This window comes from Corvus cornix, chromosome 8, assembly GCF_000738735.6.
Source record: "Corvus cornix cornix isolate S_Up_H32 chromosome 8, ASM73873v5, whole genome shotgun sequence".
In the NCBI taxonomy this organism is placed as follows: Eukaryota; Metazoa; Chordata; class Aves; order Passeriformes; family Corvidae; genus Corvus; species Corvus cornix.
In genome coordinates, this window is record NC_046338.1 from 10,925,231 (window position 1) to 10,946,695 (window position 21,465).

At 40.3% G+C, this 21,465-nt stretch overlaps 1 protein-coding gene across 16 annotated transcripts in view; it reads right to left on the bottom strand.

Annotated features, from left to right (window-relative positions):
- The window catches only part of PTPRF (protein tyrosine phosphatase receptor type F), a 379,859-nt gene that overhangs the window by 284,413 nt on the left and 73,981 nt on the right, over window positions 1–21,465 (bottom strand). For all 16 annotated transcript variants that reach the window (XM_039556062.1, XM_039556074.1, XM_039556073.1 and 13 more), the window contains exon 2: window positions 5,496–5,576. The gene's annotated coding sequence lies outside the window, so the exon portion shown is untranslated. The remainder of the gene's footprint in view (window positions 1–5,495; window positions 5,577–21,465) is intronic.

Here is a 21,465-nt window from a genome sequence, read left to right on the forward strand (position 1 = left end):
CTGCCTAAGTTATCCAGCACTGATCACTGCCAGGGGTAGGGCACTGAATTAGACTGACTGCTGGTCCAAACCAGCACAGCAAGTCCCACTCCTCCATGAACACTGAGAAGTATCTTGAAGCACATTAAGATTTTAATGCATCCACCTGTTCTAGCCACCAAACACCTTTCATCAGCTGGAAATTACCATTCTCATGGCTGAGACGTGGCAAGATACTACAGGATCATTGCTAGTCTGCTTCTATGAAAAGCAAAACAGACAGCCTTAGATCATCCTCTGTGATTTCTATTTTGTTTTTCAGCAAAATGAACTAGACATGGTTGCATGCTGTTACCACATTTCAGCTGAAGCACAGTAACTTCTTAAACTGCTTCATTTCCATCCTCAGAGACACATCAAGGCTCTGTTCTGTGATTCCCTAAGCAGAAGATGCAATGTTAATGGAGATTCTGGCTGTCATTTTTAAAAGCAGTTAGTGATTTGAATGCCTCAATTTCTAGTGTACCAAATTTGAAGTATTTTAAAAGGTCAAATTTTCAAGAAATTATGAACACTCAAAAACTGCTGGGTGGTGGTTCCCACCCCACTTGGTGTTTAAATCCAGAATCCATTTTACCTGAAATTTCTACCTAGAAAATCCTTTTGCAAGACTAAAACCCTAGTACTAGTCAAAAGAAGGGGGAAAATTGTTTTCTTTGGCTAGCTATGATGAAAATGCAACAAATCCATGCATTCTTCCAGTTACACAAAACACAGAAGCCTACCCTTGAATATGGATCAGTGAGTATTTTCTTCCAGAGTGATACACTGAAAACCTCCTCTCACAAAATACTATAATCAGCTTTCGGTGAAACCTACTCTACTGGACATAATATAAAGCTTGATTTCCAACACTGTCAGGCCAGAAAACCCACTCAGTATTTCCAATCCATATATTGCTGGTACTTGTCCCTACTGCAAATGCCACCATCAGTAATCCCTGTCTCACTGCCTGCCTCCCCTGAAAAACAGATCATAATTAGCAGAATCCCTGGATCTCATCCTTGAATTAATGATGAATAAAAACAAGGTATGAATAGAAAGAACAGTCAGAACAGCGAAATACTGGTAGTCTCTGCTGCTGTTCCTTATTCCACTAGTGGAAAAATTCAGACTATTTTAGTCAGAGGAGTTTGGTGTCATGCAATTGTTCAGTCACAGCTCAGCAAACCTCATTATTTCAGGCCTCTTTAGAAATCCGGAGTTTTGCCCCAGAGTACGATCGGATGCGTATCTGCTTGGTGTGGCACTGTGCCTCAGGAATGGCACAGCTGGTGCTTGTGCCCAGCACAGCCCCAGGAGCTGGCACAGGCACCGGGAACCCCAGCACAGTCACAACTCCCTGCTTTTTAATCCATCACCCCGCTGGGCTCTACTTCAAACCCACCGTTTAACCAATACTGGCTGGTTTCAGCCAAGCCTATGCTGATAGTAGACAGAACGAAACCAAGTTAATTAGAGTTAAATGTAGCCTCAAAGGAGATCTCAGCACCAAAACTCCTTATGCACATTAACTTATATAGCATGTATTTTTAATGAGTTCAGCACTTGTCTTGGGTTTAGGAAACACACACATGGGGTGGCAGCTATTCAAAGCCATTGCGCCAGAGCATGAGCAAGTGCTGACTCTGCGAGATGACAAGGCTACGTTGCCAGTTATGGAGATTCTACCTTTATTGCACAACCCTCAGATACCTAAATTTAAATTAAACAGGTGAAGTGACAGCACAAAAGCCACCTACCAATATACTGATCATAAAATAGAAAAGGAAATGAAAAAGACCTGAGGGCTAAAGCTCATGTTCAATTTTGCAAATACGGTTAAATCTTGTAACATCTCAGGCATCTCCTGAGCCTCTTTTTCATAAATAAACTTCTGAAAATATATATCCCTGTAGACAGCTAAAGCAAACACCTTCAAAGCAGAAGGGAATTTTACGAGTACAAATTTGGAGCTTTAAACCCCACCCTTCCATGCATTCCTTCTCCATGTGCATTCTCCAACACTCATCACGAGAAGCCAGGTAAATGGCCAGTAGTCGTGCCCTTTGGGTTCCAATACATTAAAGCAGTCCACTTATTTGTGAGATAAAAGGACCTGCAAAGGCTCTTAAGTCCAAAAAATATATAGTCATATATAAATAAGACTGAACTACGCCAACAAATTCTGCCAATGCTCTTTTGAGCCTGTCATCTAAGTATATCCAGAAAACACTGTTCACTGGATTACAGTGAAAAGTAACGCGTAACTCGCTGTTCTGGATTAATTATTAGTATGCTCCGGCCAATGTGGCATTAACACACAATTAAATCACTTTGAATCACATCAGTTTTGTGCCAACATTTTGCAGAAATACATAACCTCTGCTACCAAAAACAACCCTTCAATTAGAATATGGTATCACAACACATTTTCCAAAATGTAAATAAACTAAAGAATAGAAGTGTTTAAAGTATTGTAAGAGGACAGTGTGACCCAAGGACAACACTTTTAAACTTTAAAGTCAGAATGAAAAAAACTAATCATGTAAAAATCTCAGTTTCAACTGTGATTCCAGTAATAATGCTGCTTGTATAAAAATACCCCCAAACCATGATCACACAGATATACAGTATTTTCCTAGCAATAGCCAGTTCAAATGAAAAATCTTAACTTTTTTTTCTTCTTTTAATCTTTTCAAGCAGTATTCACTTTAATAAATTTCTTAACTTCATGACTGTAACATTCAAATGGATAGGTGTTTTTGTATATCCCTGAAAATGCAACCATACAAGGATTTTAGTTTAAATGAATTACGAAAGACTGCTTCAGGATACAGTGCTGTCTCAAAATTCCTGAAAACTTAATCTGTATTCTGCTAATCTAGGTTATAGTTTTTCTTCAGGGGTTCTCCTCCTGTGATGCTTTAGATTCAGCCTGACATGATTGAAAAGGCTTCCTTTTCTTTTTTTCTACCATTCATCCACTTTGTTCCCAGGCTCCCCTGTGCCCCACCCGCAAATCATTATTAAGGAAATTATTTTATAAGAAAATCCTACAGATAAACTACGACCTATAGGGACATTCCACCCAACTTATGTTTAAGAAAGTTGATTCACTTTAAAAGATATTATTGCATGCCACTCAAACTGTACTTTCAGCCACATTTTTTATTGACTGAGTTGGTCATCTTTTCTTTCCTAAAATCTGAGTTTACTTTAAGAATGACAGAAGACTTTCTCAGGGTCAGCTGAAAGCATTCATAACTGCACACACCAGAAAGAAGAGCTATAAAACTGAGAAGCCCTCAAGGACAGCTGTTTTGCTGAGGAGCTGCATGATGAAGCTGCCATGTCAGCTCCCGTGTAATGTCACTTCTCCTGGTTCAGTTCTGTCACCACGCAGTGCCCTCCCAGGGGGGTGGCCATCTCCGAACTAAGACTGCTCTGGGATGCTTCCGAACACAACGTAAAACAATATTCAGATGATTAGTTAAGAAATGTCAGCTTAAGATGACAGATGGTACCATGATTCAGATACTGTCCAGGTTTGCCAAGTCAGCCCATCACTGGGATATACTGGGCCCTGCTGTCCACTGCCAGCCCGGCTTCATGCTGACAGCTCCATGGAAGAGGTGAGCCTGCAAGGAAGCTGGTGGGGAACAGGGAATCTGACCTGTCTGCACCTCTGCATACTCAGCACCCATTCATGTCCCGTCCCCTGAGCTAATGGAGAAGGGGATGCAGCATTCGAACTCTGTTCTGCAGTGGGCACAGCAGCCCAGAGCCTTGCTGCTCACCCTCCTGCCTGGCACCCAAATGCAATCACGCCAACCCAGGCTCACCTCTGAGGAAAACCAAGCATGCCACACACCACACCAACACATCCTTTTCCCTGCCCTGCTGCTGCTGTGAAATACAAGGTTTCTGAAAGCAGCCCTCCCATTGCGTTGTCTCTGTGTAACCTCTCAGGCGGTACATCCCAAACCCTGAGCACCACTGCACCTGCCACTGCCCAACCCAGCACCAGGTGCTGGCAGGATCTCCTCCACAAGGCTCTGAGCCCAAAAGCCCAGGAGCAGCTCTCTCCCCACCCCAGGACCACATCAGCAGTACTTTCAAACACGCATACACAAAGACATACCTACCATATGTGCCCCTATCTCCAGTTAAGCAACACCCATTCCTGATGTTTGAAAAATCTTGCTTGTTTCAAGCATCAGCACCTTAGCTAATGAATTTTTGCTACTCTTCTACACTCCACAAGTACTGGGCTGAGTAACATATAGCCTAATTGACTGTTAAGGTCACTGGCCAGCTCTTTAATCTTATTTAGTACACTTTGAGACAGTTCATGAGTCATTAGGGCCTCATTCCTGGGGACAGAAGGACACATAATACTCACTAATAAAGAGCATAGATGTTATCTAATATGTGTATTTTAGAGATTGTGAAATTAGAAAGATAGCACTAAATATTTCTTTGCAATGTATTTTTAATAATGTTGATGATTTTAATATACAATAAAAATATTTGTCTGCTGGTGAATTCCTAACTTATAACATTGCTGTAACTCCAAGAAAATTCTTTAAGTAGTAAAAGTCACATTTTAAATACCATCTTGAAGAGAAAAAAGGGCTCAAGGGAGACCTAACTTAAAAATTACTTACTTGAAAGGAAAAAAAAAAAGACACGTTTTTCAAGCTGTTATTCATGATATTTGATTTTATTATCTAAATTGTAATTCAGTGCACGCACATGACAGGAACTTTGCAATACTTTTGAAAGGGATCAGCATCACTAATCAGGCACTGAAATCAAATTTCTGGGAGAATCTGGGAGCTCAAAGCTGCACATTTTAGCTGGCTTGGAAAGATCTTTGAAAAATAAAGTTAAACAGTAATTATACATAAGTGTGCTTGAGAAACTTTACACCTGTCTTGACATGAATCAGATCTTTGCATGGATGATGAAATTCTTGGCATTGCTTTAGGTGATTGGGATGGCATTAGCTTAGGCAGGGTAAGAATTCAACAGCCACAAGCCTAGACAGGTAGGATAAAGGAGTTACTGACTCAAAAAGGCACGGCAGCTTATCTGTGGAAGTCTAAACATGCTAATCATTTAACATAAACAGATCTGCTGATATTTTTAGAAAGGAATTTCAACTCACAAGTAACAATGTTAAAAAAAGGACACCAGTATCCCTAATCATATTTTCCACAGGTCCTCCCAGCTCCTTGCAGACTGTTGCTACTAAATCTCAGACAAGAGAAGAAAAAAAAAAACCCAAAGAAGTAAAAAGAGGAAGAAACAAAAAAAGCCAGAGACAGGTAGCTGGGTTTGGGATTAGGACAATAATGCACTTGTTGGCAATCAGTGTTTGACTGCTGGCTATGCTACAGGACTCCTGCAACCTTTGTCTCCCTCTGCCTCAGTTCCCAGTCTGTAAAAACCAAGTGATAGTGTTTCCTTACCTCACAGGAACGTTCTCAGAATAAATCCATAAATGCCTGGAAGACACTGAGACACCACTGTGACAGAGGCCATAAAAATACCTAGGGGAAAAACAAACAACATAAGAATAAGTGTCATAAGTGACCAAAACAGCAGAGACAGTCACAGATTAAAGGTAAAGCAAAGATTAAAATTTTGCTTAATGATGAATTCTCCACCCTGGGGAAAAAGCAGTTCAGTTCAGCACATATTCCCATACAGGCATTTTTAAAACTAAGACAGCAAGGGAGATATTTTCCCCTTTTCTCCTTGCACATGACACAGTCATGGTAATCCACCACCCAATGCAAGCAGGAAAGATGTTTACAGATCATTAGCTTAGCCCTCCATGACAAGAACCCCGATCACAGCAACAGAGCCCCACATACTGACTGCTCTTCCTCAGCCTCCATATCCAGTTCTAACTGCAGAGCTGAGCTCCTCCAGTAGTTAGAAAAACTTTCAGCCTAACACTTATTCCTGAAAAGCTTTTATCAATTTGTTTTCATGCCAACATTGATCCAGCAGCTTAAACAGCTTTTCCCTATCCCTGAAGTTTATTTCCCTGACAATAAAAAATTAATTACACCACCTCCCTGTAAAGGCTCATTTGCCCACCCAACTCAAGCAAGTTCTTAGACTTTGCTGCTGGTGACTCCCTGTCTTTGATCTATCCATATCTCCTGTATCCCCCCACGTCAGCATCTTCTGCCCAGCCCCATCCTCATGGCCTGCTGTCACCTTGCAACTGCCCAAAGATGTGTTTCTCCAGCATCTTCAGCTGGTAACCCCCTCCATCCCACCCAGCGCAGAGCAGAAGCTTCTCTTCTAATGCCTTCTAAGGTTATGACCCTGCATGACATCACCATGGAGATGTGTCCCACTTGGACTGCTCTGGGTCTCAAGCTCTTTCTGAAAGACATCCTGACCCTTTCGCAGCACTGACCGTGCATCCTACCTGCAGCACCCTGAGCCCTCAGGGCACTACTCTGTCGTGCCAGGGACGTCACAGGGAACATGTATGGTCTCCCTAAAAACACAACTCCTATCTTCAGTGTCAACTCAACCCAGCAGCTGATGGCTTGAGCTCAACTACACTGCTAAGTGTACTTTAACATGAGCAAAATGACTACAGCCCTCAGAAGGATAAGTGATTCAAAATTATGCAAATGCACAGAATACATTATTTAGTCTTTACCATTTACAAAGTATGCATTTTGTAAACAGTTTCAGCCCTCTTATGGAGGGTATGACAGTGCCGAAATTTGGGTGTCTGATGGTTGCTGCATCATTCACTGACCATCATATCCCTGGTGGGAGAGGGAGAGGGTTTGCTCCAGTTCTGTGGGGTGGGAGGTGGGACACGAGGCTTGAACAGCCTGCCTGCCTGCTGCCCCCGGTGCTCCAAGATACCTCCACCCATCCTCTCATACACACACCCCTTGGACACCCTCTCTCATCCCCTCACCAACTCAGCTGACCAGGACAACAAAAATCCCCCCACTTTCTTCCATTTCTGAGGGGAGAGGGCAGTTCCTTTCCTCCTGGCACTTTGTGTGGAACCAGCTCAGGAGCTGCTCGGACAAGCACTGGAGCTGGTAGGAGGGGAACAGCAACCTCCCCCCTCTTGCTGGCAGTCTGCCCCCAGATCAGACTGGGACATATTGGAAACCTCAGCTCAGGGAACCAGAATACACTCACCTTTCCAAGGACTTGGATCCATTTAAAACTGTGCTCTAATAACCTTCACAAACAAATATATTATGCAATTTATGTTATGCAGCATTGACTTCAATGACTCTGTAGCAGTGCTTACACTACTATATTTACTTCTGGCACACACTGGCAGCCTTCGCTGCAATTATTCTGAGCGTGTTCCTGTTCTAAACACGGAGGTCTTACCCTGCCAATATCTATGCACAATGCTCCTCAGTATGTTTTCTGTAACTTCGACCACACTGTCCCCCCCTTCTTTCTTCTATCCCTGCAAGCTCCTTTGTCTAGAATATGTCATAAGTTTTTCCTCCTTTCACACAGGGTCCTGATTTTATACCCCACCATCTCTCCCTCAGTATCAGATCACCAGCTTCCACCTTCAGCTGTCCCACACTGTTGGTCTCCATCCCTCAAGTGAGAATTTTAGACAAGCACTGTGGCACCTCCTGCTAGGCTCCCTGAAAGGGGAGGAAAGCCCTCTTTTAGGCATGCATACATCCACCTTGATGTCCATGGCATCAAGATCAGCATACTAAATAAACAGAGAGATTATACAAATTTGTTTTCTCCCTTCCCGCAAACTAACAGGATGACCATTTCAGTACTGGCTCTTTCCACTCTCTTCATCAATCTTTGCTGCAGGAATGGCAGCTGCTTCTCAATGGAATCCATCCACCAGTAAGTGGTTTGCTAATTCCCAGGACATGTTGCATACAGAGGAGGATACTTAAGCTACTTAAAAGGCAACCCTTTATTAAATACATAAAAATGCTTGAAATTTCTCTTAGCCAACACTTTAAATTAATTACTTCCTTTAAATATATCAGTCTATGCTGCTAATTGTTATACTGCTTTTTATGCATTCTTTTAAACGTATTCTTTGGAAACCCTATAGAATTTGCTATAGTTCTAACACACAGTTGCAGTCATGCATGGAACACATGTATTTCACTAGAAACTTCTTTCTCCCAAAAGCTTAAATAGATTTTTGCATTTGTATAACAGGGACAGTTCAACTCAACTATTCTCAGCTATACCACAGTGACAGTACTGCTAGAAAAGGAAGTGGAAACACGTCACCAAAAAACCCAAAAAAACCAAAAACACCCAAACCAACCAACCAAAAAATAATGAAAGCCAAAACCAAAAACAACAATCACCAAAAAATCCCCCAAACCACCTCTTCTACATTGAAAATATTAAGATGGAGCAAAGAATTTTAAGGTAAGGTTAGAAAATATTCTCAGTCACATTAAGCACTGTTCAATATGCAATTTAAGATTCCTGGAAATCCCTGCCACAAGAGGACCTGTGCACGCTGAAGTGATCACTTCTACTCTGAATTTCTTTGTGTCTGTCTGACAGATATATGTAAAATTTTACACTGATTCAGTTTTGGATGTCTTAACTGATTATATAAAAGAGATGTTCTGCTTTTACTGGGAAAGGGCATATAAACATTACGTATTTGCTGTTGAGGATTAAACATTAACGAAAAATATTAATCAGCAGTGACGAAAGTGGTGACAGCAGTTCACTGGAGATAACCTCCCTGTGCGGCATGCTGCAGTCTCCATTTGCTAATTTAGGCTGCTGGAGACCTCGAGTGATGAGAGAGACCATACCAACGGGATTTTAAGCACACTAAAGTACACACAGCTTCCCCCCTCCCATAAGTTGAACTCAAGGCCAGCGGGAGCAGTGGGAAGGCTGCCAAGAGTAAGTGCCATGCTGCATGTCCCCTGCAGCACCCTGAACAAGAGCCCAGCACCTGCAGCTGCACCTGGACAGCTCTGCTGCTGAAAACATGAGCACTACCTCCATGGGTTTTGCCAGTTTCCATGTGCCCAGCCCAGAATATTTTCTGGAACCCTTCAAGGCTGCTTTTTCAATCTATGAGACAGTGTTTACTGAACACACAACACCAGCAGCCATAAGCTCTTTATGCAGCATTGACAACAGCAAGCTCATCTCTTGGTGAGCTCCCATGCTGGCTGACGCTGCAAGAGGGACTGCAAGGGGCCAAGAAAAGCCACAACTTATCACAAGAAAATGGCAAATTGTGAAAAACCTGCATCACAAGGTTACCTGCCTAGGCACAGCTTCAACAGAGCTCCAAAAATACCTCAGTCTAACACTGACAGAGGTTAAAAACCTATTATCTTTCCCAAATGACAGTGTGAACACATGTTCAATGGAACACCCCGCCTCACCAAGCTACAAAGTAGATTCTGCTCTTTCAGTTCAACAAATACAAACCACAGGGAGCTTTTTAAATGAAAGCATTACAAAGATTACATTAGGCAAGTTTGATCTACTGTAAAACACTCGCACACAACGTTATGAGGTAGAACAACCTTTAACACCTGCTTTCTCTTCAAACATAGCATTACCTCTGTGCATGGTTTGGTTCCTAATGGGATGAAATCTCTAGCTAATTTGTATGGCTTACTCCATCAGCAAAGAATACTTCAAATGTTTGGGATCTAGTGTTCCACTAATACCAAACTGGTGAGAATATTCTTCTAAGAGTGTGTACTCCACAGTGCTGCTCAGCCAGCTGCCACCCTGCAGGACGGATCCACACAGCAGAGAGTATTTTCACCTCAGTGTGAAATGTTGTGACACAAGAAGAGGTGCAGCAGCTGGAAAAGCACTGCATGATCCAAGCAGTGTTGAAACTCATCATCATAAATATTCACAAGCAGACTGATTTGTTTTCTTACTAATAGCACATTGCTATTCACAAGTATTAATTCGTTTCTAAATACCACCTGTTACTCAGCCCTCCCTCCACCATGTTACATGGGCTCCCTGGCTGGCTTGCAGACCATCCACACTGCTCAGAGATCTAATGATGTTTCAACTTCCAGAGCTCACTCAGCTACTGGGAGGAAAGGCAGGGAATAATTACTTACTTATGTCTTTCTTTGCTGACCTCTCTGGAGGATGAAACAAGCAGCTTTAATGGCCTCTGAAGGAAGGCTGGTCCAGTCCTCCAGAGATGGGAAGGATGACAACTGCACTAGTAGGTCTTTGGTGTGGAGAATGATTTTAAAGATCCAAACTTCAAAGATCTCAATGAGGGGAGAGTTCAAACTCAAAACTTCTCCCCAATGGAGGGAAGAAAGCTGCTAATGCAATCATTCGTGTTTCCAGCAATCACTCACACTTCAGACAGAGCTGAGGCACCAGGAATTGCCTGTCACATCCTACAGTGTAAATAAACCTCAGACTGCCAGGAGGAAAGCTGTTACAAACCTCGGCAATTTTGCTTGGATTTCTTTAGATCACTTCTTCAAAGGATCTCTCTGTAGGTAAGAGGTACAGGTGCAGACAGCCAATATGGGATTCCTCTTCCTCCCCACAGGCAAGAACCTCCTCCTAATTATGTACATCACTGATAACATGACAAAGTTGGGCAGAGCACAGATAAAATGCACAAGGTTGCAATACACCTAAGGTTGCAGTGACACAGGTGAATGATGAAGTACTGTCTTGGTCTCTCCAAACCCTGGATGGAAGATCCCTCAGACCTTTCAAACTCATTCCTTCTGCTCAGTGTCCAGCAGAGACAGCCACAAAGGATGAGCTTGCCTTGATGAATTCAAATTAATACAAAAAAATAATGGAACTATTTTGAGCCTGGGCTCACACTTAGCCTCACTGGAAGAGATAACCTGAAGCATTCTCCTCACAGACGCCAGCTGAAAGACTCAAGCTCCAAAATACAGCATTTGGCATTTCCATCATCTCAGGAAGCAGAGCTGCCTTTTCAGTGCAAATGCAGCAGGAAGGTTGTTATCCCCTAGCTGCCAGACTCGATACCAAGGCACAGACACCAGCTTGTAAGCTTCCCAGGAAGGAGACACAATCTATTCAATACAACTTCCTGTAACATCAGATTTTTCTTACCAGCATGATTTCACTGGTACATCCCAATCTGAATATTTCTTAAATGGTTTTTTAAGATCTTGTGCATCAGGCTATCAGCTCTACAGAAAAACTAGAGTAGAACAGCTAATAAATTATAGATTTTAGATGAAAAGTCAGACAAGTTTTCGCTGGAAAACATAATTGCAGGACAACTTAACCTTGTCCTTGTTAAATATGGAATGGAGAATGCAGTCAGGGCTTGATATCCTCAGACTCCTAATAGAAAAAAAATCTCTGCTATAGTTCCTGCGGACAGCAATAAACCAGGACTATCAGGATTTTCTGAGAGTTTAGACAGCCTCACATTCAAGTCCCTAAGATTATAAACTGGAAAAGTGGGAGGGCAAGGAGCACACACACACAGAATGTCTAAAGTAATTTTCCCAGTGATTGACACACATGGTACTGAATTTCTTACGGACTTGAATGGCTGGAGCTGAAGTTAAGCTTCACTAGAGCTATATTTAGTTCTGCACAAATTAGGAAACACTTTCTTCTCAGTTACTAATGCAGTGTGACAGGAAACAATTATTTGCTCAGTGTCTAATGTTACCTTTGGTGAATATCTAGTTCACAGAAATTGTATACTGTAAAATAAAGAACCAAGCGGATATTCTGCAAATCAGTGAGAAAACTTATTTAAAAAGATGAAGCAGCATTTGATTTGCACACATCTGAGCTACACTGGTCTTAGCTATGCAGAGTTAGTACTGAGGCACTTCTGCTTTGATAATAACAAAGTCAGTTTGTTTTCCAAATTTTACATTAATTTATTCAAGAACTCTGCGGATATCTAAAGAAGATCATGGTTCCCCTAAAGTGTAAAACAGAGCTGGGCACAAGGACAGAACAATTAAAATAAAAATAAAATCCATCTTTTATGATTTCAAGTGCCAGTTTCTCTCTATGAAAAATGCAATTCTGTGTCACAAGGGAGCTCTCAGCTCAGCAATCGCTTCAGTCTTCAATCTCTACAAAACACAAAAGACAACAAAATGCATGATCCACATGAAGGGCTAGCTAGACCTTAAAGAAACAAGCCATGATTGTATAGAGGAGCCCCACGTGCTTCAGAAGGGCTCAAAAGGCTGCACTCAAAAAATCCTAGGCATGTGGCTGAGAAGAAACTCTGCTTCTGCCTACTACAGCAAGAATGCCAACTAACAGGCTTGGAGTTTCTAGGCCATCCAACGCAGCATCCTTACACGCTAAGGAAGTTAGAAAGAATACAACACTACTGCACAAACATGTCCTTTCTTCTGGTACTACTGGGCAAATACTTACCAGACCCTTTGCTACACTGAGGCACATGAGTATTTCTAGAGCTGGAGGAGCTGACATTTCGTGCTTGGCTTAACTAAGACCTAGGATAACCAGAGAGATGCACTGAGTATCAGCATTCTGATGACCTTTCCAGTTGCAGACCCCTTTGAGATGGAAGGCAGATGAGCCCTTGGCACCATCCAAAAGACCATCAACAGCCCAGGTTTCTTCAGCCAAAGCTGGACTACTAAAATATATGCATGTCTATGCCTAACCTTCCACAGCTTTCTTCTGGGGGAAAAAAAAGGAGCTGATAAACATTTGGTTTCTTGGTACTGTCTTGTAAAACATTACCAGTTATTTTGATAGTAGGTTCTTGGAGCAGGTCAGACATGGAAATATGAGAATTCTGGGCACAAAGCAAACAAACCTCTCAACATAAGGCAAAACATTTCTTAAGAGATTCTGAACAATCTCTCTTACCTACAAGTGCCAGGTATGACTAAGTTTGATGAATAAGTTACAAGGACTTCCAGGGAGAAATGACACCTCCACTACTCCCACTTGTATAAAATCTAGGAACATTGCTTATGTATTCTATCTTCTTTGAGGATCCTGTGCCAACAACAAGGAAAATTCACTCCCCACCTTGGGCAACTCAAGGTTTGACCAGGAATTTTACTTCAGATGCCCGTAAGGTCCTTGCCAATCTTTTATTTGCTACATGTTTACTGTAACAAGGTAATTCCTACAGTGCTTTCTCTATTGATCAGCAAAACCCGTGCTGAGTCAAAGACTTATCTTGTCTATGCTGCTGGAGAGAGGGGGGCTGATTTTTTTCAGATTTATCCAACTGACACACTACTGTTTTATCCAAGCACAGCTGTACATCTTGCCCCCATTTCCAATAGCGTCAAAGGAGCGGGAACAATCACGCATCCGCATCACTTGGGTAGAGGTGCACATCAACATTCAACCCACAGATCCTGCTAGTACCAAAGGGCAGCATCTACGTCATCTTGTTCAGAGATGTAACAGATTAAAGACTCCTCTATTTCAGCAGTACTGACACAGCCAGGCTGGTAGACCGATACACGCACAAGCCTGGTAAAACAAGAAGTGGCTGAAGCTCTTCATGGAGCTGATACAACGTAAGTGCATTTTATTCCTGTACATGTAACACTACAGAGCAACACTCTCCATGACTAAACAGGAGTAACTGCTTTCAATGTTTACTGAAGAGACCAGACTGGACTTTCAGCAGTCAAGCACACGTAGGCCACGTTCACCTTCTGGTTTCCTAGAATCTTTTAAGTTATTATATGACTCTACACTGCTCCTTGACTGTTCTCTCAAAAGAGAGGATGCAAAGCAAAACAAGGCTCTAGCTTGGAACAAGATGATCAATTACTCTGGAAGAGACTCATTTTCACTAGAAATCTCATTTCACACCTTTTCTCACTCCTCCAAAGAGTCATCCACTTGCCCTCTTCGTCACAGTGCTAAAATAATCAGGAGGAAAAGTAGGAACCTCCGTTCTGATTTGGTTCCCATGTTGCACCTCCTCTCCTCCAAGTACTGAGCTTTTAGACAAAATGTGTAATACGAATGGAATCCTCAAGAACTTAAGAGTTTTACAGAATGAGGAAATGTGGATGATTGGCATGCAAATTATTATTAGCTACTAAGTAATCGAAGGGATAAAGATACATGTTTCAAGAATTAAGATTAGCTAATTATGAGTAATTAGGATTAGAGTTACTACTATTAGTTCACTACTATACATCAGCCTGCTGTGTCTTTTCTTGCATACAGAGTAACTGCTACTGGAGAGGATGGATCTCTTTTCATCCAAAGTATCCATTCCCCAAACAGTCACCCCAAACTTCAAATCTGCCAAGGGTAAACCAGAAGGAATGTTTAATTCCATACACAAGACCTCAGAATCTCAGCTACATTGTATAAGCCACAGTTACACTGTTGTCCCAGGAAACAGTTACACCGTTGTCCCAGTGCTGATTCTAATCTAGCTTCGAAAAGAGAAAAAGAACAGAACACTGTTACTGCCCCTTTGTCCAGGATGGGCTAGAAAGGAGCGCTCTCCAAGCACTGCTCAGTGGTTCCCCACATCCTTTTTTTGCAAGGTTTTAATTCCACGTCAAGCAGACTCCTGCACAGAACTGACTTTAAGGGACTCCAGAGAACTTTGAAGGATTTTAGAACAAGAGAAAATCACACAAGTATCTTCTCAACACCAAAAGAGCAGAACAGCTCTAGCACAGGGGTGCACAAATGAAGAGATATGAACAACTACACTACAAACTTCTATGAGTGACACTAACAGGACAGACAGCTTGAAGTCAGGACTAGGATTGTTCTTTTGAGAATTAGTGGCTCTAAGCCTTCTTTGCTTGCCCAGTGACTTACTCCACAGGACAGCAAATTCTCACTGTAATGAAAAAAACCTTGTGTTATAAGAAACATTACAATATTAATGCAATACAATGAAATGGCTGGATTGGTTTTAATCCATCACAACCCAGAATCAGACTGAATCAGACCAAGTTCACATCAGCATTGCCAGCAGTGTGTCCTCCAGTGCACCAAAGCGCTGATGTTTATCTGCCTCTCTAAAACAGTCATTACAGTGGAACATCCAATCCCTACCAAAGGTGAGATGCAGCTTAATTTTCAAATACAGGTGTCTAAAGTGAACAGAGATTGACATATTTACTCTATCACACATTCATTACTACAGAGCATCTATTATAGATGCATATTAAATGTGGATGAATATACTCATGAAGTCTGGATAAGCATATTTCCAATTAATAAACAGCTTTCCCCACTCCCAAACCAAAATTATCGTAAATTGTAATCCCCAATGAGTGATCTCCTGTAACAGAAAGTATTAAAATAAAGAGCACTTTTAAAAGTTATTTACAATAAAAACACTCTAGTTTATGCCTAATAAAATAAGCCAAAATTCTGTCTCAGAAATGCCTGTATTTCAGTTTTATATATGTGAATAAAGCACCAAAATTTGAGTATAGTGATAATAGTAAAATAAATGCATACATAGCTATTTTGCTCTACAATTTCACCTGTATATCATCATGCACTGAAATGCAAACACTACAACATGGATTCCCACACTACTTATAGTGGCTGCATCACCACTACATGTTCAGAAGGATGTTTAACAATACCAATACAATAAGACTGGCCAGCTTTGGATAGTCAGAGTTCTTATTTCTTGTAATCACAAATACAAGAAATCCTAACTTCTTGTGATCCCGTGACATGCTCATATAAGCATGTCATATTCTGTGTCATAAGATACAGAATAAAAAACCCCCTCAGATACATGAATTTCTTTTTTCACATGGTTAAGGATTTTTCCTTGAGAAGCAAAATAAATGTTTATTTTAAACATATACTTAAATAATGTCCTAACATACTTAATAAAAATTAGGTTTATGTTTCTAAAGCATTACAACGTATTTTATATGTTTGTAAATACTAATTAAATTAAAATTAATTTCTGTATCAAAAGTATTCAAATTTAATAAAAAACCTACATTCACTTGCCGTGTCTTCAAGAAAGGCAAATCACCAGGTTACACAACTGAAAGTAATGCACTAAACCACCTCTAAATAATGATTGACCTTTTGACTGATGCAGAAATAGCTTTTTTCCTAATTTTAGTTTATCCAGTTAATTCAATTCAAAGACTTGTTTTGCTCAAAAGAAGAAATCAATTAAGAAATACCATAGCATGAAGCTTTGTTTTCATTCTCCAATCCAGATATAAACATTGAGAGCAAGAGAATTAAATCTACCGTTTACAAAATCCTCTGGAGCCAAAACTATTTTCCAGTCACTATCTAGAACTTATACTGTAACTATTTCAAAACTTGAAAGCCCTCCCTTACCAATTCAAAAAGCAAAAATGCACTAAGTTTGCTTTTGATTTATGTACCCAATAAATTTAAGAAAAACTTAGTTAACTATTCAATATTGTTTCATGCATTTTAACTGAATTCAAATTTTGACAACAATACAACTATATATTCAGCACTCCGTATATGTTAAACAACTATTTTACTACCAAAAATATGAAGTAAGCTTATTTGGCATAGTCATAGACAATTATAACATAGGCTTAGAAGGCTGACAAAAGGTGTTACCTTACCGTAAAAGCTGTACTTAGCAGTAAAAATCAAGGCAATCTAATAACTACCAAACTACTAATAATTAACCTCCCCTTTGAGAAATGTAACAAGGTAAGATCAAAGGAACCGATTTACTTCAAAGTTTCTGCTTGATTTACATCATTATTTAATCATGTTTTAGAGAATGAGATATTTATTACAAAGTAGGGGGGAAAAAAAAGTGGAAAGATTTAATGAACGCTGACAATGTTCTCTATTTTTAGCAGCATACTAAAATCACCACATATTTGGCAGAAAAACTCCTAAAGGTCCTTAAGCTATCCTACTGGTTTTGTAGCTGATGGTCTTTAATTTCAGAATACTCAGATGGGATAAAACTCAAGCAAGAGTGAGTTATTTTACAATTACTTGGGAGCTGGGAAGGCTGGGGTGCTTGAACAGATTTCAGCACATCCCTAAACATGCTGGGATTGTGCTCCTGCTGGTGAATTGAAGCCTTCTAAGTATCTCCTGATCCTGCACCAGCAAGGAACATCTGAATGATACTTCACAGCCCACAGTGGGATTAAGCAAAACATCCCAGAGCTCCAACACAATCTTTTACTGATGAGGGAGAGAAAGGAGGGAGGACAACTTCTTATCGCTGTCATGGTATTTTTCCTTTATTACAAGAATTAAAGAATTATGAGAAATGTACAAAGTTAATGCAGACAAATGATTTTTTTTTATCTCACTAGTATTTTAATTAAAACCTTTTGTCATGTCTGCTAAGCAAGTTCAAAGTATTGCAGTGCAGTAGCAATGGTAATGCAGAAGTCTTGTTATGCTTGGGGAAAAGAAATGTTTTCAACTTTTACCAAATCAGCGACTGTAATTACTAGAGGAATAAATCAAATTTATAGCCGGCAAACACAGGACATAATAATTTTTTTGTGCAGCCATAAATGAGTTTGTTTTTGTTGCAATGCGATAAAGTTTAACATTTTCTGCATGTCAGACAGCCTATTTTGATAATATTCTTTACATTTCCTCCTTATTAACGAGATGAAAAATTTGTTATTAAGATATTCAAGTCATCACAATACATCTTGTTACTGGATAAGCTGCAACAAAACCTTAAAGTACTTTTTCCTAACCACATTAACACAATAAACGCACAGCCAGAATTCTTACTTTGCTATTAGACAATATGCTGTTCTTGCAAAATATCAAGAGGTTGAATTCAGCAAATTATGGCAAATCAGTTGCTTTTAGTTTTTTAAATTCTGTTCACATTGCTGCAAAACAGGAGACAAAAGCAGTTTTGTTTCATTATATCAAAAGATTTTTTTTCAATTTAACTGAATGCTAGACAAAAAAGTTGGCTTTTTTCTTTCATCATACCATACATTACCTCTGCTATTTAAAAGTGTTTTCACATCTCCACTTTCACTACTGGCCTTTTGTGAAGAACAATTTCTGATTGCTAGGCTATTTTTCATTTGCCTACCTCTATTCACAAAAAGAAGGAAGCATGTAAAATGGCAGATTTGATAGACTTTAAAAACTTGAATAGCTTACATATGTAAACTGATTATGGTTCTGCAAAACCTGAAAGTAATGTTACCAAAACATGGGACTGCTTTGGCAAACAATGGCACTGCTAACCATGGAAAAGCTCGGGCACTCGCAGGCATCAAACCACAGCAGCACACCATGAACACCAGTGATTTGTTGTTTGCTTGAATGTTGGTTTTTAAGAGTAAATATTGTACATGCACACACACATATATGCATTTGAGACCATATACAAAGGTTGCCCTTAACCAAAAAAAAGGTGTAGCTCCTACTTGAAAAAAGCATTTTTATGAGACTGCCTAGCTCAAGTCAGCAAAATAGTTTGGACCAAGTTATCCAAGAGGTCTTCATTTACAAATTTCAGTTTCTCCTTGATGTGGTCTGAAAAATTGCAGTGGAAAGATACAACATTAAATACTGCAGGTAGACTGTCACCTCTGATGAGAGACGGCTGAGCGATGCCACCACAACAGGAAGGATGGCTCCGAAAACATTTCTGCAGGATCGCTCTGGAAAGACCTTTATCAGCTAGTGACTATAAATTTATTTTCTGCAAAGGAACCTTCTGGCATAATGTGAGCAGAAAGGACATAAAAAGCAATCTGTCTGCCAAGGAAACTTAAAAGTAAATGTGAAGGCAGGAGAAGCAGTGTATTTTGTTGAAATATGTAGATGTGCCACTTAGATCTCAATGCGTGCCACCTCCTGACACCAAAGGGTGCAATGTTCTGATCTCTGCTGACAATATTTACACTGAGAAAGCCTCCAATATTTCATTCAAATTTCCTAAATGCCCATGATCTTTTCTCCAGAAGCAAGGGAGTTGGGTGAGAGTCCTCTGCAGGTCTGGCAAGCAGACCAGCATCTCTTGTTTCCATCTCAACAGCACTCGCCTATCTACTTCCAAAAGACAACTGAGAATCACAGAAACCAAACTCACTTTGTTATCTACAGTAAAAAAATAGATAAAATCCCTCAGCAAGGACCACTGCAGCCTGCACCACTAGCTGGGCAGGAGGCCAGCATCACCTGCACTGCTGGCCAAGGCACATGAAGGCCACAACTCTGCTTCTGCCTGTAGACAGCTTAAGCAATGAAATCATCCAGAAAGCTCTAGGTTTTTTCCTTTCTTCTCACTTCTGCCAGATGATTTATGTAACTAGTAATTTTAAATAAAAGAACAGCAACCATGTCCTTTACAAACAGGTTTTCTCTGAAAGTAACAAAATAACCATCACCCTCTAATCCAGTGAAGCCCTTAAACAAAAACAGTAACACTCCATCAAATGCACATGCAGAACTCTAACCCAAGTTCATCAGACGCATACACAGAAAAAAAAAATTAGGACCTTTGTAATACAACTCAATTTTCTACAAGGCAGTATAAAATATAATTAGCTAAATACTTTAAAATATAAAGACTAAGTAATGCTGAAAGAGGGCACAGGATTTAAAGGGCAATGTATCTAAAGATACACTTTTAAATATTTAACCATTTTTTTTCCTGGGGGCACAGGATCCAAAGGCCAATGGATCTAAAGATACACTTTAAAAATTTCAAGCCAGTTTTCCCCCTGAATTTTTACCATCCTATTAACATAAGTTTATACACTTTGTATAATAAATTTGTGCATTACCATGTTTTTTCAATTGTTTAATCTTCCTATTTCTATTTTTTTAAACATCCAGCAATTGCTAGAGCCTCTGGGTGTATTTATTTTAATTAAATACAACAAAAACAAGTGAAAAGCTTTTGCATTTTCTGAAAGAGAAGACCACTCAGAATTTTCCTCCATGTGTCGCAATAGAGATCTGTCAGATACATCCCCAGAGTAACCCTGCAAAGACAATAGCTGTGCCAGCAGCAATTTGTCTGCATTGTGAAGGCAAACATTTAACAAACAAAATAAAACAAAGAGTAATTTAATATTTGTATTGTGTTTGCACAAAGAAGTGCTGATCAGAACAAATACTGAATGCCCGGCCTAGCACCTTCCTCCCTGTACCCATACGAGGGCACGCTCCCAGACCCCAGATGCAATGAGGGACAGACAAGGTCTGGGACAGACTGACACTCCAGCTGTGTATAGCTCAGCTTTACTTCTCTTGAAGCAATCAAAAGCATCTGCTTTTATTCCACAAAGATGGATATTGACATATTTTGGCAGAAGGCCTGCCCCCCCATCAAAACCCAAGCAAGACTGCACACTAGGTCGCCTCACCCACGCGCTGGCCAGTCCTTACTTGACCAGTGGGTTGGCAAAGCATCACTTCTTTCTTCGACAATTCCCTCTGACACACCTGTGTATGAGTCTTAACTCCACACGGCATTCACCAGCCTCCTGGGTTTTTACTTTTTGTAAAGGTACACTCAAATCTGTGGTGAAACCAAATTATATACATGGGGACCAGTCTATGTTCGCTTGAAAACAGGTAATGGCAAGCTCTGCCTTCTCTTTACCCACCGTTTACTCCCACTTTCAGAACAGTGCAGTTCAAAACACAGAAAGAAAATAAAAAGGCTTAAAAGGCTTCCTTCCCAGTATCCAGCCAGAAAAGTATCTTCTCAATATTTATGCCTTTTCACTGCAACCAATTTCTTCAATAACAAGAGGCTGCTTTTGAGGTAAACTCCTTGCACTGCATTAGGTAACAGACTCCAACAGCACTACAGATACTGCTAGAAAAGGTTTTCTAAAATCCTGCATAGATAAGCAGGAACTGCACACGTAAGGAAGAAAACAGGATCTGTCTTTTAGCCCACCAGGATGATGGTGTACAAATTCAATGTAGATAAAGGCAGACAACACTCAAAACACGTCCTACTGCTTTGGAATGTTATTTCCTAATACTAATAATTACCAAAAGAGCACAGTGGTACTTGACAAAGTTGTGGGGGTTTTTTTTAATAAGCTTACACCAATGAGAAGTTTCTCACCAAACTCACCGTTTTATCACAAAGGCAAATATAAATTCAAAATAAATTGCAAGGCAGCATTTGAGGGAGGCTACTTTTGTTCACATTTCTGGATTTAGTTATTGAATACAAGCAAAGTTTAACAACAGGAGTAGCAAATGAACAATTTCACATCATAAAATTGCCCTGTACTTTTTGGAAATAACCTAGAAGTCTGCTTCACCATACTCTAGACTACTTAGAAATTACTTGCCTTCAAAGTCTGAACAAAACTGAGGGACAAGCAGTACTCTTCTCAAACACAGTTGTCCAAGTGGTGCTCCTGAAACTCACAAAATATTCCTTCCCACCTCTCCTTTACACAACTTTCAAGTTATATTTGCTTT